The 18,944-nt window shown below is 37.9% G+C and overlaps 1 long non-coding RNA gene across 2 annotated transcripts; it reads right to left on the bottom strand.

Moving 5' to 3' along the window:
• Positions 1-2,878: 2,878 nt before the first annotated feature.
• LOC130565976 (uncharacterized) lies at positions 2,879-17,456 on the bottom strand. Of its 2 annotated transcripts, XR_008964420.1 has the most exons (7): positions 17,417-17,456; positions 17,027-17,052; positions 9,507-9,665; positions 8,241-8,373; positions 7,736-7,824; positions 4,073-4,164; positions 2,879-3,227 (listed from the first exon to the last, which is right to left on the bottom strand). It is a non-coding gene; the product is annotated as an uncharacterized LOC130565976 (long non-coding RNA). The 2 variants fall into 2 exon arrangements; XR_008964419.1 differs by lacking the exons at positions 2,879-3,227; positions 4,073-4,164 and having other exon boundaries at positions 7,508-7,824.
• Positions 17,457-18,944: the final 1,488 nt, after the last annotated feature.

Below are 18,944 nucleotides of genomic sequence, written 5' to 3'. Positions count from 1 at the left end.
GCTCTTTCTAATGCCCACAAAATCTCTTCCCTACATCAACATGAGAATGACATCTGTTTGTACTGTGGTGGCCACCGTCGTGTTTGGACTGAGCGGTTCGTTGCAAATATAATACAACGCTAGTGGCCGCTGTTAATCAAGAACTGCGCCTTTAATGACAAATTTTCTACATATAATTCTGCTTCTACGTATAATTATATTTTTTTTGTTTGGGTGACACATGGATGTTGAAGATTATTGCTACACTTTACTTTCTGGTTCAAGCTAGCCTTTTCTGACCCACATCTTGAGCTACATGAAAGAGAAAAGGGAAAATGTAAAATTTTCATTCAAAATTTCATGAGATTGCATAGCCAGAGTTAAGGAAGTGTGCATGCATGTTAACTTCTAATCTGCTGGTCTATCATTTAAAGCCGTTTGGAAAATGAATGTTTTTACTGTAGTAACTATAGTTGAAACTTTAATGTAAATTTACAGGCAATTTCTAACAGTATTGTATTGTATTTTTATAAAACCGTATCAGGCTGCATGTTTAACAGAATGGCTGTAAATGTACAGTATTCTTCTGTTCTCAGCACACTAAATTCCTAATACAGTATCAGGCTGTAAATGCATTGCATTGTGGGATTGATTTCCTTCGCGCTCAATTTCTTTAAAATGTGAGTGCCACTGAAGTGCCACTGAAGCACTTAATGTGTTAGTGGGATATTCATATGAACAACATAAGCACAATGTTACATACTGTATGAAGACATGCTAGTCGTTTCGTCGTGAATTTTATTTTTTTAAAGTTTGAGCAGCGAGTTCGCCTTTTAATCCATAGCTGCCTATGACATTACAACTCTGAGACACTATACCGACACGGCAAAAAAATGAGGATAATGCAGCAAGAAGACGGGGAGAATACATTTTGTCTGTGACGAAGAGAAATGACGTTAGTAGCAGATGGATAATTGTTTGACTGAGCATTGACACGGTAAGACACTGCCCAGCTAACAAAAGGCTGGCGGACCAGTGGCGGGCCACCGGCTTTATGCTCATTGTTTTTCCAGCGGTCCACCGGCGGCAGCTGCCATATTTCCGCCGATGGTCTGCTGCTAAGCTGTTGGTTTATCATTAATGTTTGCTGGCGGCCCACAGTCGGTCCGCGGTTTATAATCGTTAAATCACGCTAACCAAAATGTCATTCAACACAAAAACCAATGTTCAATAACAACTGCAAATTTAATATTTTAACAGATTAAATATACAAATGCATTACATTTATCAGACCAACACACAAATACAGTATTTGTACCCATATGGAAGTTATCCATGTTTTTTACAGCATTTGCAGTAAGACCATACAAAATCTACTACAATGATTGATTGTTGTAGCAAAACCACAATAACTAAGACATTACTACAACATATAGAAAACCTACATGTTGTAGTAATTTCACCATGGTTTCAAAAGCATCAGAACCATTTTTAAAACCTTGATTTGAAAACAAGAAAAAACATATGATTACATGGTTGCAGTGTTACCATAGTAAAACCCAGGATAGCTGTCGTAAGGGTATAGAGCTTAACAATGCATATAATTTCAAAACAGCTTAAAAATGCATGTTTCAATGTTACAATCAAAAAATATATCCTTTATACTTTAATCCTTTAATACAAGTCATGTGTTTAAAGTAATGTTCAGTTAAACAGGCAATATTATTATAGGTTAAGTTTGCAGATTTTCAACCCATATCCGGCAATTTTTTTGTGGACAAGTAATAAGGGTAAAAATAAGGGTAAACATTGTCCATTTACATTTACGGCCATTATTGTAACAATACAAAGTGGACTGACAATCAGCAAACTTACACTTTCATAGGCAGTGATTACAATATTTGGCAGGTTTTTTGCCTTTATTTGTACAGTATAGTATGAGAGAGGACAGGAAGCGAAGTGTGAGAGAGAAGGGGGTGGGGTTGGGAAAGTACCACGAGCTGGGAATCGAACTCGGGTCGCCCAGAGCACAATCACGCCATGTGTCAGAGCACTGCGCATGAGGCTATCAGCTCCTACATATTTGTCAGTTTTGTATGTCCATCTAGTTGCCATCATCTGAAGTCTTCACAAGTGATGCTGTATCCAATCTGGAGCTGCCGTAATCTTAAAGTGTAAACCCTGACAGATTGAAACAGGAAAGCAAAAGGAGAAAGATTAGCACTGCTGCTGTTCATAATATTATTTTAAGCAAAAGATGATCATTTTCACTTTTTACTATTTCATTTATGAAGAACAAGGTTACAAGATGTGTTATGGGAATGCTTAACTAAATCTGAGAAAGCTCTGGTTCCTTTAATGGACTCTGATATCCTGGATACTACCAATAGTCCAGAGCTTGTGACTTTTATCTTATTTTGGAATTATCTGGTTTAATAGCCATCAGGTTTTTTCTAGGTCCCTTAGTAAATTTGTCATCATAATTTGAAGAACTGGAAAGTCTCTATGGAACAAACTACCTATGCAATAGTATCATTTAAGTGGGAGGAACAGGGGCGTCGCACCCGTGGGGAAACACCCACACTTTTCCCGGCGAGAGAGTTCAACACCCGCACTTTTTCTGCAGTTTTTCCACAGTTTTGCACAAATGCCTTACAGCAGTCGCTCCTCCGTTTCTCTGGCCGGCCGCTCTGTGTCTGCGCTCGCTGCGGCTGCCTCCCCTCCCTCCCTCTCAAACGTGACACCGGCTTTGAGTGTGACCGGCTGATGATTGGCTGTTCTGCCTTAAGTCCCGCCTCTCTTGGTGTGTTAGATTTATCGGTCAGCTCGTGCTGAGGAGGCAGGAACTTATGGTTATGGTTATTACCATCTCCCTTTTCCAGGAACTTTGAATGAGTGTTTATGCTTTCGAGCTTTTTAAATAAGCTTGATATGTGTTTGGGAAGATGTTCTGTTTATGTTTTGTCGACATGTCGAGTGTTTTATGTATTATATTTCGTTTTTTAGACTAATGCTAATTGGGATATTGTTCAGCAGCTAGCTAAAATCGGTTATGTATGTGGCATGCAATGTATAAAGTAACTGTGATGAAGAAGGCAGGGAATTGACGAGGAGGAGGTACAAATTGTCATTGTTAAGCAGTGTGTTTATGGGTTTATTGCCAGTGCAATTGATTTTGATATTTTGAGCATTGTTTGTTGATTAGCTGAATACTTTTGTCGATACTTATCTGTTGTGTTTGATTGTACCTGTTGAGGAGAAAAAAGTGAGAAATTATGTCATTGTTTGCACACCTGTTGAAGAACTATGAAAGAAAAGTGTATATTATTTTAATGTTTAAAAACAGTAAATTGTTACATTATTTATACCACCAGAGAAAAAGCTTTGTGTGGGCGTTTTTTTTTATACCTCCCCTTTTCAAGGCGCAAGTAAGCAAAATTTAGCAGTCACAGTCACAGTCCTGTCAGACCCATGTCACTATCAAGCTTACCACCGAGTGTGTTTTTATACTTTTCTAGTTATCACTCATTTAAATGGAAAGCTTTTTATATCTTGTATGTCATACGTTTTGTACCGTTCTGTCATTGTATTCATCGTTTTTATTGTTAACAAACAAACCACATCCATCCCCGCACTTTTGAAAAGCTTGCTACGCCCCTGGGGAGGAACAAGCAATCATAACTATAATTTATACTACCATTCAAAGGGTTCAGACTTTTTTATTTCTCTCATTATATGAATATATTGTAAACTGTACTTTATTGTAAACTGAATTTTCAACATCATTACGCCAAGTTCAGTGTCACATGATCCAAGTGACAATTTTGTTGCTCAAGACACTGAAGACTGGAGTAATGATGTTGAAAATTCATACTTGCATCACAGAAATAAATTAGACTTTACTATATATATTCAAAAAGAAAACAGCTCTTTTATATTGTGGTTAATTAACAGTATTTCTGTTTATATTGTATTTTTTGCCAAATAAATATCAACATAAATAACAATAGCTAGCAAAATAGACATAAAAAGAAAAGAAAAATATGCACTGCTGTTAAAAAGTTTAAGGCTATAAATTTAAGGTTTTCATTACTTGTCATTGGATTCATACTCGTAGCACCTTGGAGATGTTTTCTGACAGGAGGTCTACTCCACTTCTACTGCACAGTCATCAGCATGGAAAATCTACAAACATAACTTTGAATGTTAAGGAATGACAATATAGTTAACTGGGTTTGCAGGTATACAAAACCGACTGTCAGAGAAGCTGCAATACATATGATAACTTAACTCTCTTAAAAGCAGTTTTAAATTGGCTAATGCTAATCAGTCTGTCATCAAGGCTCATTTTATGTAGGCCTGACTAAAGTAACTACCTGGGACATTAATGTAATACTGTATAAAAACAAAAATCTTTTTGTTCTCGCTGATCTCATCCACAACCAAACGTAACTTTTCTCCACTCAGTGTGTGACACACATTCAGCTCGCAACGCACACCCATTAATACACGTCAAGCTGGGAATAATACATAAATTTAACAATTTAAAATCTCAAATTATTATTAAATTGCAAATTAATAGCCTTTTTATTAAAAAAAAATATATATACATATACAAAAATTTGCCTGTTAAATAATTTAGCCAGTATTCCATCGATGCCTTTAACTGTAGTTATAAAAATGTCCTGTAAGAGCTTAGAAGAACACTATCATTTAGCCACTGCTGTACCAACAGAGGCCCAGCAGTGGCAAGCCGCTGGTGGCGTGCCACCCAAAAAAAGCTGGCAGACCGACAGCATTTTTACATTGGTCGGCTTATCGACAGTGTGCCAACGGTGGTCTGACTGCGTTAAGCCGCTGAATCTATGCCGCCCAAAAACCGCCGGTGGACCGCCAGGTTATTGTTTTCTGGGTAGGATGTTGAGGGAATTGTGTAAGAAGTTATGGATTTGTGTTTAGAGTTTCAAGAAAAGGAGCCATAATTTCAATGTGTTTAAGCAATCGAAAAAAACTGTAATGCACTGAACATTTTACTGTACATCCAGAACTGAATTTCCATATTGAGAACTGAATTTCTATATTGTCTTCTGTACAATACTGGTTTGCACTACATTATTTGCACTATTTAAAACACGGTATGAGAATTATTTATTTGAATATTCTTTATTTCTGCTACAGGTCTGAGTGAGCTCCCAAACAATTTTCGTTGTATTATTATTACAATGGCAAATAAAGTCCCTCTCAGGTTAAAGGTGCAGTTCTTGACAGCGACCACTAGCGTTGTATTATAGATTTGCCACGAATCACTCAGTCCAAACACGACGGTGGCCACCACAGTACAAACAAATGTCGTTCTCATGTTGACGCAGGGAAGAGATTTTGCGGGCATTAGAAAGACTGTAGAAAGAGCTATGACTTATGTATGACATAAAATAAAAGGTTTGTGGATTTTAAGTTTAAAAGGAAGGATAAAAGTCAGGCAGGAGCTAGGACCTGTGTTAATATTATACAGACTTTCCAGCAGAGACTGGTATGCTAGTGGTATATTGGCTGTCATTGCCTTTTCGGCATACATGTGCGATTCGCAATTGCGTTCGCGTTCCGTGCATACGCACCCGATTCACGCTTCTAATCCATCCGTCTCTCTAGCCCATGCGTCCGTTTCGGCCCAAAAAGTACATCGGCCCACCGGGAAAATGCCCGGTATGCCCGATGGCCAATCCAGCCCTGCTTAAATACTAAAAGTATTTATATGAATAGAAATACTTAATAACTAGAATTGATAATGCTTAACCTAATATAAATAAAAAAATAAAGGTTTTGAAGTCATTTAAACACAAACAGCCAGTGGCCTAATAACTGCTGGTGTGACTGAGCTGCTGGCACTTTTAGACTTGCGGTGTAGCGCACTGCGGTCAAGCCAGCCGCGGTTTAGCTTCAGATGCGCGCATATTGAGTGGTTTACGGTAAATTCCAGGAACCCCGCTTGTAAAGATTTATTTAAATGTAGATGATCCGCGTCTCTTGTCAATAACATATTTCTTGTTTTACGTTTAGAATATCTCGTTTTTGTCGTAATTTATGCAGTTTTTTTCTCCGAATGTTTGCATTATGATGTCTCTGTCTTTATATTGTGAAAAGAATGTCTCTGTCTTTATCTTAAATATGTATTATTTTAATGCCTTTTAGACCTTTGTCCTGCAAATAAAACGGTTTATGCAGTTTGCAATTATGCAAAACCATGGTTTTATTACAGTACCCATGGATTTGAACAGGTTTAACTACAGTATGGTTTTTGAAAGCATTTTGTTTGAAAAATATTATTCCAATATAATTGACTATACAAACATTATTTCTCATAAGTAGAAAAATATGATGGTGGGTTTCAGTAGGAGCCACTATATGCACACAATATGGATTTATTTTACTGCAGCGTTTTGGAGAAATACACATTTTTCCACAACAAATGCCTATAGATAATAAGTAGAAAAAGCTGATGGTGGGTTTCTGTAGGGGCCATCCCACACTATATGCACACCATATATGGATTTATTTTACTGTAGTGTTTTAGAGAAATACACATTTTTCCACATCAAATGCCTATAGAAACTTTATTTCTAATAAGTATATATATGTAGTTCCCTTCCTGTCGGTCTCTCGACGTTGTGTTGAACTGACAGATGGGGTTTCATTTGAGAACCTATCGTCTTCCGGCTAACTTTTAAAAAGTTAAAGTTTAAAGTTTAAAAACTTTTTGGCGAATGATATTTGCATGCCGGACTCCACCCCGGATATCCGGGTATAAAAGGGAGACGGCGCGCTGCATTCATTCAACTTTTTGTTCTTCGGAGCCTTGATCTCAACGAGATATTCTAAACGTAAAACAAGAAATATGCTATTGACAAGAGACGCCGATTTAACCTCCCCCACCCCACATGTAACGTCAAAGGCAAACAGTCGTATTAGCTACCAACATGTATATACCGTAAAACCTACAACAATGTCCAAAAGAAAGTGTGGAAGTGATGTAAGAAGCTTTTTGCTGAAGCATCCACGAAAAGTAAGTTTCTTTGCATAACATTTAAACCCATTATAGTAAATGAGTAAAATAAGACATGTGACCTATAGGCATACAGTATCTGTTTTTTAGGCTACTGAAGCGCAGTGATTAAAAACATTGAATAAAATGACCATGAATTTAAAGCTATGTATAATCTATATAATTTTAACATTGGATTTGAGAGGCTGTAAATGCCATTTAACCTTCAAATAAATTTGTCGCAGAATCAGACAAATGTACCTACTAACAAAGCTGATGAAACAGATCAGGAAGCAGAAATGCAGAGGTTAGACTTACATTATAAATATTTTACAACATTGGATACTACAAATACAGCACATATTTTAAATAAAATGAATGCCACAATGCATTTAATCTTTAATAACAATATTTAATCTTTAATATTAATACATTTGACATATTTCAGAAAAAATATATTAACATTGCATGTATTTAACAGTTCATAAAGATTAAACAACTTTACAGATTTGATTTAAATGAATAAATACAGAGTAAAAAGAACCCATACAGCATATTAGAACTAGTTACAAACTACAATACATACAATATAAATATATATATAAATATATAAAATGCACAGAAAATTACAAAACAAGATTATATACAAAATGTACAATTGTTCTGTGTAGTTGCTAAAACTACATTTAAACTATTACAGAGACAGGCAGATGATACCTTGGGTGAGGCAGGGGAGACTGTTGCATTTAGAGAGCAGGAACAATCAGTACAGCCAACAACATCCAGAGAATCAAGTCCACAGACACCTGAAGAATACCCATTAACAGAACAATTTCAGCCAGACCCAAAACTTATTGAAGTTCAAAAATCCAGAAGAAAAACTCTCAGATTTCAGGAGCGCTGGTTTAAGAGCTTCCCATGGCTGCACTACAGCTCTAAACTTAAAGGGGTTGTATGTTTTTACTGCATTAATGCCTTTTCGAAACAAAAACCCACACTGGCCAAAAACACATAACAAACATTCAACTCTACAGGTTTCAGAAACTGGAAACGTGGCACAGAAGCTTTTGTAAAACACACAAACAGCAAAGCTCACAACATTGCAGTAAACACGTTCATGCATTCTGAAAGGCCCATTAAAATGCAACTCTGCAGCATTTCAACAACTGCACAAGAGGAAGCCAGGTTAAATTTGTCAAAGATTATGAATGATGTTAAATACCTGACCCAACAGGGCTTGCCTCTGAGGGGGCACAGCCAAGAGGAAGGAAATTTCCACCAGCTTCTTCTCTTCATGACAGAGAGTGATCCTACTCTGGCCAGCTGGCTCAAAAGAAACCACTGCTACATAAGCCCTGCAATCCAAAATGAAATAATGAATTTGATGAGCAACAACATAATTCATGAAATTGCACAGGAAATTACTGCTTTACCAATGGTGCAGTATTCAATAATAATGGATGGGACCCAGGATATCAGTGGTGTTGAGCAGGTGTCTATCTGCCTACGCTATGTTGACACAGACCTGGAACCTAGAGAGGAGTTTGTTAGACTTTATGAAGCCTCTTCAACAACTGGTGAGCAAATAGGGAAGATTGATCATGATGTCCTCCTTCGCCAAAACCTTCCCCTTTCTAGTCTCCGTGGTCAAACATATGATGGAGCAGCCAACATGTCTGAGCATCTGTCAGGTGCACAAGCTTACATCCGCAAAGAGCAACCACTTGCCACATTTGTTCACTGTGGCCCCCACTGTGTGAATTTGGTCACACAAGCAGCCTGTTCAGCCACACCAATAATTAGCAATTCTCTGCAATGGATCCATGAGTTGGGGTGTTTATTTGGCCAGTCAGGCAAATTTAAAACAATTTTCAAGTCTGTGGCAAAATCTACATCTGGCTGCTATACAACACTGAAGCCCTTGTGTCCAACAAGATGGACAGTGCGTACACCAGCCATCAATTCTGTCCTCACCCAGTATGAGGCTGTCTTGACAGCACTAGAGGAAATGGCATTGTCAAACACACGACACTGCCTCCAGAGCCAATGGTCTTCGTGAGCGTTTCCTGAAGGGAAACACTGTCCTTGGACTGCTGTTAGCACAGGACATCATGATAGGAATGGAAGAGCTGAACACTTCACTACAAGGTAGAGGAGCAACAGTAGGAGGCATGCTAAGTGCAGTTAAATGTGTAAAAAACAGCTTTCTGCACAAAAGAACAGGAGAATGTTTTGTAAAGTTCTACAGACAGGCATCTGAGGTAATAGCATCATTGGACCTCGAGCCAATAACACTACCACATTTAAGAAGGCCTACTACAAAGCATGCTGGTCCAGCACAGTCCTACATTCCAAGTACGGCTGAGAAGTAATACCGGGTGAAGTTCTTTGAGGTCCTTGACACAGTGACAACACAGCTGACAAGTCAGTTTGGACAGAAGGGTCTGTGCAACCTTGCCATTAGTAGATATTTTGAAGAACATGGTACCTGAGGTTCGTGGGCTCTTCAACCAAGTGGAGACACTGGTGCGCTTGCTTCTTGTGGTTCCAGCATCATCAGCTGAGGCAGAGAGAAGCTTTAGTGCTCTCCGGTGGCTGAAGACATGGCTTCGCTCCTCAATGTCCCAGAACTGCCTTAACAGCGTTGCTGTATGCCATGTTCACAAAGACAGAACAAATAAACTGGACAATCAAAAGATATGCCAGGAATTCATAAAGGGCTCAGAAAGGTGTGTTCTGGTTTTTGGTTCATTTTAAAGCTTGTGACTAAATATTAAACAGATGTTCCAGTCAAATGAAATGCAAGTTACAAGTCAACAACTTCCTTAAAAAGAAGTACTTCTTTTAATTTTTGTATTCCAGTTCTGATGTGTTAATAAACATAGTGATGTGTCAATAAACCTGATTACTGTCGATTTATACCAAAAGCANGCAGTTTATGAGTTCCAAACTCAAAGGGATGTAATTCCCTGGCCTATTTTTCGTCCCAGACGCGAATACCACAACGCAGTTTATGAGTTCCAAACTCAAAGGGATTTAATTCCCTGGCCTATTTTTCGTCCCAGACGCGAATACCACAACGCAGTTTATGAGTTCCAAACTCAAAGGGATTTATTACCCTCTCTACGGGGGACTCTAACCACCCGATTTACAGTATTTTCTTTTTAAATCTGATTTCTCACAACTTCTCTTTATAATTTAGTTCTACTCATGCGGAATGTTCATCAAATTCAACACAACAATTTAGGTATGTTCAATAGCAGAATTTTGATTAAACAGGCTTCTGCTTACCTTTCTTTTATGTTGGTCGCGACCTGTGTGTTGAACCTGAATTCGTTCCGTTTTCCTCAACGCAAATGGCAAATGTGCCCTCGTCTCTTGACAAATCACGTCACGGGTCACCAATTGTTGGACTTTTGAGGCAGTCCTGCATGTTCAAAAATTTGCACAGAGACGTTCTCCAAAATCGATTAGAAGTTTATTATCAGATGTAAAAAGGAGTAACAAAGCTTTGGGTTGTCAGACGATCTCCTCACTCCACCACAAGCCAACAACCCAAATTATTCAAAAACACACATATTTATTCAGTATTTGACGTCGTGCTCATCTTCTGACTCCTCCTTTGCCTTTTAAGGAGTGCTGCTCCCTTTCCACCAATCACCGTGCACCACGTATATCTGACTCCATCCTTCTGTGTTAGTTCCTGCAAAACAACATCTTTTGCAACCTGCGGTCAGTTGCTGGTTTTAGGAAGTGTTCCCTAGAGACAGTTTCATGTAGCAAGACAACATATTAAAATACTTTCAGTAAAAAACACTCAATCATCTAATGCTTTAATTATGCAGCGTTGTTCTTAATCCTATGATTCAATAAAACACATCAAAACTCATGATTATACTTAAAACATATGCAATGGATTAATTCATAACTCTTTGGGTGTGTGTGTTGTTAGTTAGTTAGACTTGTCAAAACGAGCTGTTCTATTTCTACGCCTGCACACAGAGCTTGTTCCTCTTTTGTGGTTTTGCTCGGCTTGTCACTGTTCTGTTTTTATCACAGTATTTTTCCACTGAGTAAAATAGCAAGCTCATGAGATAAAAGCACACAGCTTAATGATTTAATGAAAGAAAACACTTATTGATTATATTGGTAATTAAATCATACTTCTAACTGAATAATATTTCCACATTACACTCAGACAAAAGGTTGTACTTATTGTTAGGTCTGTTACCATGTGTGATGTGTTAATTGAATAAATGTACGTTTTATAATAAAATGTTTTTTTAAACCCATATTTCTTCAACCAACAGCCTGCACAGAACTTCACACCAACTATGGTGATCAAAGGAGAGCCTTTTGGTGAAAGCAACATCGCAGTTTTTCTAGACGGAGAAGAATTGCTTGCTGATGAACCTGACGATATTACAATGGGTGTAGGCCTTACTTTGAGTGCATACTTTCTGTTTAACCTCCAGTACACAAAATCAATTAGAAACACACTGACTTTTCTTCAGTAGTTGTTGGGCATCCAGGAGTGCATTAAGATACCCACAGCTGTCCTACGCCTAATCAACTACTTAAAATGTCCTATGTAAATATTGTAAATAGTGATGCATTCTTGTATACATTGTTACACATAAATGTTAACATAATTCAGATGTCTACGTATATAATTCATATAATTATGTTATATTTAAAGTTTTATGAAATTTCAGTGACATATTTAGTTTTGTTAATATGTAAACTGATGTATAAATAACATTAATGTGCTTCCCGTCTATTTATGGTGATTATTTATTGAACTTGTAAGTTATTTGTCAATAAACAAGATAAACAGTGCTGGCTTAATTCTTGGTTTAAGTTTTAAGTGTTTCTATTTTAATAAAATAGTATTAACAGCAGGATTACACTTGACAGGGAAACAAAAAGTATATAAAAAAAGCAAAAAATCTGGGAAATTGTGCTGTAAGGCATGTAAGGTGGTTCCGGACTGTTTTTAAGAAATGGTTCCTCAAGAATCCTTCAAGGTTCCTCAGGGAACCACCCTTTGTAAAAAGGTGCCTTGAGGTCTTCCTGACGGTTCCGCCGGTGTGGCGATGTGAAGAACCTCAAATGGTTCCCCGAGGATCTTTTAATTTTTAAAACAGTGCATTGCTCAGTCTCACCAGATTCTGCAACAACTTCACAGCACTCTAGATCACTTAGAGTGAAAACATTGTTGGGTTGTTTTATTTTCACTGTCTTTTTTGGTCTGCAATGTATTCTTCTCAGTTTGTCTCCTTCCCCAAGCCTTCTCACAATCTGTGAGAGAGGGTTTCGCCCAGAAGAACCAATCTTTTCAGCTGATGCAAGTAATTTTCAAAAGAGAAAGCACTGCACTCATCAAGACTGCCGTACATTTTTGCATCTGAAGCCAGGTGTACCAAACTGTGAACAATGTAAACGAGAAATGCATCCCCATACAAATGTCTTCCCTGTGCTACAAAGTACACCAACAACTCCTCTGCATAGTGACTGTACTGTTTTACCAGTCTTGGGCAAACAAGGATGCATAATGCCACACTAAAAACCATGAAGAGATCATAGAGCTGGTCAGAAATAATGCCTTTCAGCACAATTTTTCCAGTATAGAGGGCAAATTGTCTCAGTTCTGTGGCCTTCCATCTGTCAACTTCTTCCAAGCCTCTTAGTTTTCTTGCAAACACATTCGGAATGCATGGTTTAAGGTTCAGCAGCTGTAAACTGACCTGCTTAACATGCCCAGATGACAGCCTGATTCCCAGTGGTCCCCTCAGCCACATGACAATCAGTTTGCGCATAACCCCAAGACAAAACTGGTGCATATAGTCAGCAGGGAATTGTTCAATCAAGTTTACTGGAAGATGGCAGAAGGGCGACACAACCGAAGGCAGGTGGTGGTACTCCTGAGACTGATCTCTAAATGTTTTATCAGTTCTCAATGTTAGATTAGTTATTTCAGGATAAATCACAAGATGACCATCCCACACTCCTTTTTGGGTACATTTGTCACACCCATTCCACAGCAGTCTGAAAAAAAAAGGTTTATATAAACGGGTAACAACATTATAAACGTTGTGTTATCTAAATCACTTTGAATTAGTTAAAACGTGTTTACTGTTACAATAAAAGCTTGTGATCCGTATGGAATGAGCCCAACTGTTCAGATGCTTGTGACCCGCGGATTTACTGCAAAGTTTATGTGTCATAGTGAAAGACCATTCTAAATGCGATCTCTTTCCCTCTCTCTATCTCGGGGAGTTCAGTATGAAAGCGCATTATCGCAGAGCCTATTTCTCTATTTAAATCACTGCGTAAGGCACATTTTAAAGTACCATTGTTGTGTTGCGCTAACGCTGTTAGCTGCTAATTCGACACACAAATGAGGCCACAACGTGTCTGTACTGTGCGTTTAAAATAAATAAAGTGTGTGCTGCTGGACAAGAAAGAGCCACAGCAGAAATGGTCGTTGAGCATATAGAAAGTGAAGAACTGTCATGGTTTCTGCCCCATCTTGTCTTGCTTTTCTTGATCTTGTGGCAGAGCCATGGCAGAACCTCTTGTTTAATGTGGAGAGAAGCATTTTGGCCCACTTGGCCTTCCACATGCTCTCTCCGGTCTCGTCTCTGTTTCCGCCCTCTCGTCTCCTCATTATTGCTTGTTATTGGTTTCATGCCCTACACCTGTCCCCTCTTGATTTGTTCCCTTATTTAATGCCCCTTTGTTCTCTGTCCTGTGCTGGTTCATTGTGTGTGTCATTCGTGTGATCTGTTTGGTGAGTTCTTGTTAGTCTAGTCTAGTCTAGTCTAGTCTAGTTATTTGTAGTTATGTCAAATGTTTAAACTTTAGTCTTGTTTAAGTGTAGTCTAGAGTCCTGTCATGTTATTATAGTCCCCTGTTTTGTTGTGTTACCCCCACGTGGGTTTTTGTTTTATAGTTATGCAGATAAATAGTCTGTTGTTAACCCCTTCACCGCTGTCTGCACTTGGGTCCTCTGTCCGTGTCTCACCTCCACGGTCATGACAGAAGGACTACATCTGTCAATCAAATCTCAAGAGATACGTCTGTCATAAACAGCTATTAACTTGACTGCATGTTTGTGTGTACGTATTCTTTATACATACAGTATAGAGTCTATTTTTACACATATGATGTAGCCTGGAAGATATACATTTTCGATCAGGATTCAGATCACATTCACTTTTCAAAACTGTTTAAACAACTATGATCAGCAATGAAGTAAGTAGTTATATCAAGTTTCTGCAGTTGTCTTTCAGAAACAACAATGTAAATTAGCACAAATTTGGATTGAATTGTGCTGGGAAACAGATCTGAGAGAAGGATTATAATAAAGCAATAAGCCCCAAGAAGCAGTGGGTTACAGTGCATTTTATAACAGCTAAGGGCGTTGTGGCACGACGCGAAGCGGAGTCATTAAAACCCGTAGCTGTTATAAAATGCACAGTAACCCACTGCTTCGCGGGGCTTATTGCTTTTATAAAATGGTTATCCCATATGCTTAGCAAGGTTTCATAAAATAAAGTAAATAAAATGATATTTAGGATATGTGGTGCGGTCAGCCGTTATATATTGGGGTATTTTATCATGGCTTAGAATTCCGCTCAGCCAATCAGAATCAAGGACCAGAACTGACCGTTTTATAATGTTTCACATAGTCTATGACATGTTTACTGGCACTATTTTGTGACTTGTAAAACTGCGTTGAAACAACATGTACAAGTCCTCTAATTCGTCTTTTCCCCTGAATATACTCACAGTTAGATTCAGGTGCGCTTTGATGAGGTGCTTTTCAATTAACCTCATTTTATTGGAGCACACAGACAGGCTAAATGTTCTCGAAAGCATCACCCGTCCCCTGGCCAAATCTCAATAAATTGATGCTCCTGGACATCCACAATGCCCGTAACGTTTTTTAAAGGGTACACATAAAATGTGTAAACAACGTCATTGTTAAATGTATATGATTTAAATCTTGAAAAAATAAGCACAACATTCTAGAAAGACTGCTCGACTTACCTTGAAAAAAAGGGTGAAGAAGTTTCTTTGAAACTGCAGGAGTGCGATCTTGTGGTGATCCAGTTGTAACCCGGTCTCATAAATTGCGTATAAATAACACGCGGGTTGCATTATCGTGAAATACGTACGCCAAAGTTCGATTTTGCGTGCATATGATATGCCAATGTTTGCATGCACCTCGCTGGAGAGCAGCCATTTTGAAACGTACATGAAGAGGAAACACTGAAATAATTAAAATAATACTGTTAGGGTTAGGGTTTGGGGACAGGTTAATAAGACAAATTGCCGGTTAATATGCAGGCGCACTAAATTGGCGTAACATATTCACGCAAAAATAGGCGTATTTATGCACGCAAAATCGAACTTTGGCGTACGTATTTCACGATAATGCAACCCGCGTGTTATCAGAATCAGAATCAGAATCAGAAAGAGCTTTATTGCCAAGTATGTTTGCACATACAAGGAATTTGTTTTGGTGACAGGAGCATCCAGAACACAGAAACAGCAACAACAGTACACAGAGACCATAACACAATAGAATACAGTACACAATGATTTAAATAAGGGCCTATGGGTATAAAAAATTAAGACATACAATACAATAAACATAAGATAAAGATATAGAGAGTAAAGCTATGTATGTAAATATGTACAAGTAAAAAATAAGAATAGACTATTGTAGTACAAGGTATGTGCTAAATACAGCAGAATGAATGAAATATAATTTACAGAAAAAGTTGTATAAAAATAGATAGTGTATTATCTGGAGGATATAATTAATATTGCACTTAATTATTATTGCACAGAGTTATTAATTGCACGGTGTGTAAAAACATTGAACTGTTCAAGAGGTAGATGGCCTGAGGGAAGAAGCTGTTTTTGTGTCTGGTTGTTTTGGTGCTCAGTGCTCTGTAGCGCCGACCAGACGGCAGCATTGTGAAGAGCTGATGGCTTGAATGTGAGAGGTCCAGGGTGATTTTCTGAGCCCTTTTCCTCACTCTGGATGTATAGAGTTCTTGGAGGGTGGGCAGGGGAGCACCAATGATCTTCTCAGCAGTCCGAACCGTCCTCTGTAGTCTTCTGATGTCTGACTTTGTGGCTGAGCCAAACCAGACAGTGATGGATGTGCAGAGGACAGACTCTATGACAGCTGAGTAAAACTGTTTTAATAGAGTTTGTGGTAGGTTGAACTTCTTCAGCTGATGTAAGAAGTACAACCTTTGCTGGGCTTTTTTAGCAATGGAGCCAATGTGATTGTCCCACTTCAGGTCCTAGGTGATGTGGTAAAAGTCGATCTTGAAGTTCAAAAAATCTCTCAGACAAAGAAGGTTCAGGTGTCAAGGAGTTAACTTTATTTGATCAGGCCAAACAAAGTGAGATGTCCCCAATCATCTGAAAACCAAGTGTTTTCCAGCCTACAGTTATAGTGAACCTTAGGAAAGGAGGTTCTTTCCTAAACCAATCAGGTAAATGCCCTTTATCTTTTATTTTTATTATCCAATCATTCTTGTCTGCCACTATTATCTTCTAGACAACAAGGTTTGTATCTAATGGTGGAATATGGACCTTTACTTGTTTTTTTAAAAATGAATTTTCCTGTTGGTACCAGTTTTCGGGCCACAAAATGAACAACATGTTCGACCTTCTGAACTTCTGAACTTTATCCAGCCACGGCGTCAAACAGATCTCAAAGACATTCTAACAATGTTGCTATATGCAATATCATGTCATATTGTCATGCATGTAATTTTTACCTTTGGAAAACCTAAGAAATATTATTTAGTATTACCTTTGAGACTATGATCTTATAATACAGTACATAAAAATATGTTCCAATCTAGTTACAAATATAACATGAGCAAATCATATACTAACATTCTAAACTTAATAATATACTTAATACTGTAAAAAAATAACAATGATGATATATATATGATAAACACAGAGACTTACTGCAGTCTGCAATTATAGGTGAAATCCTGAAAAAAGAAGATTAGCAAGTATTTAATTAAGACATATTTTATGTCGAGCCTCACTATACTGTTCTTGTATTATTAAGTATTAATAACTACTGTATCTTCTGTATGATAGATTTCCTGCCTTACCTATCATATATTCTCAAACGATATGAAACTGAATACATAGTTACTATGAAGTGGCTAAAGTGAAACCTAAACTACTTCACATAAAAATAACTTCTTGTAACGCCATACTAGCGATGCTTTGGATGAGCTCTGTCGGAAAATCAAGAAACTTGTTTTTTCAGGCAACGTTAGCACTTTTGATAATAATCATGACTCGTAATAATAAGCATGACTGTAACAATCTCTCAAGTGAACTCACCTGCAGAAGAACCTGTATTTCTCTTCATAGGCCGCAATCTTCTTCTTGTTTAATGGCGATGGCGGACATCTCTTTATGGGCACTTTCGCCACCTACTGTACTGGGTGCTAAATTACAGCACCACCACCGCGATAATAAAAGCATATCACTTTTTAGGACCAGAAAAATGTTTTCCTATTGTACTTCTCAAAATTTGTAGATAAAACATTTTATCTTTAAAACAGTGACCAAATGCACAAAGAATATGACAATAGCGAAACGGCAGGTGCAGGAATCTAGGTAAACTACATATCCCATGAAACATTGTGTGCTGGTGTCTCGTCCAGTGTTGCCAGATTGGGCGGGTTCCTAAAGCCTACGTTAGTTAAAGTTAAACATAGGAAAATAATTTACCAGTCGTCGTTCTTAATAATGTATTACCTTTCTCATTGCTGTAACATCTTTCTCGTTACTGCCATTTTTCAGTAACGTTCAAAATGTGGTGGGGACAGAATCGACTTTGGCCAAAAGTGGTGGGGACATGTACCACCCAAACACCCGCAAATTACGACTATGTGTAGATGTAAATAGCTTATTCTAAGGTATTACAAACATAATGGTTCATTACGTAAGGTCTTTATACACCTCTGAAGAAATAGTTTTGTATATTATATTGCATTTCCGTCAACAGATCCTCCTAAAAACACTGTATTGTTCCTTTAATAATTAAGGCCCTCACCCAACAAATAAATTTGATGCTTTGGTGCAAAATTGTCCAAGCTCCAACCCTGTCTAGTGACTAGAAAATATCAATCTATATTTTTTCTGTGTAAAGAAACGTTTAAAATGTGTTATATAAATAGTATATATGATATTATAAATACAATACATTGTTTCCTAACCTAAATAGTCGGTAACAATTTCACTTTGAGTCGCAAAAAATAAACTATAGTGACAAAACTCACTAGAAAGATTAAAATGTAAACAATTCTGGAAACTATCAATAGTAAAAAAAGCACATAAACACTGTGGAATTTTATCATTTTTCTGGGGGACCCCTTGCAACCTTCTGGAGGCCCCCTGTTTTAAAACCCCTGTCCTAGACAGCATTGTGGCCGTTAACTGTCACACACATCAAAATACAGCTCTTCTTCTCCATTAAAAGGGGCATTATTTTGCTGTTTTTGAGGCTTTGGTTATGTTTTGTGGGTGTTTAACAATGGATGTTCATGTTTCTAGTTTCAAAAAACGCTTTATATTTAACACCGCTGTCCCTCTTCTCACAAGACGCCTGGATTTCTTCCGGTATATATAAAGTCCCTTCTTCCGAAACGCTCTGATTGGTAAAGCTGACCAGGTCTGTCGTGATTGGTTCCCCGCTTAGTGTCTGAAGATGTCCCACCCATACCTTATCAGCAAGCTCACGCTTCTCAGGCTGTTGTGATTGGTCGGTCCCCCTCTCAGTGCATGTGTATTCATAAACTTTTGCTTTTAGCAATAAACAGTAACAATGGCGTCAACTTCACTTCATCAGTTAAAAACATGCAGA

This window comes from Triplophysa rosa, linkage group LG15 (genome assembly GCF_024868665.1).
Source record: "Triplophysa rosa linkage group LG15, Trosa_1v2, whole genome shotgun sequence".
NCBI classification, from domain to species: Eukaryota; Metazoa; Chordata; class Actinopteri; order Cypriniformes; family Nemacheilidae; genus Triplophysa; species Triplophysa rosa.
Note: the sequence above shows the minus strand (reverse complement) of the source record. Positions and strands in the feature narration are given on the sequence as shown.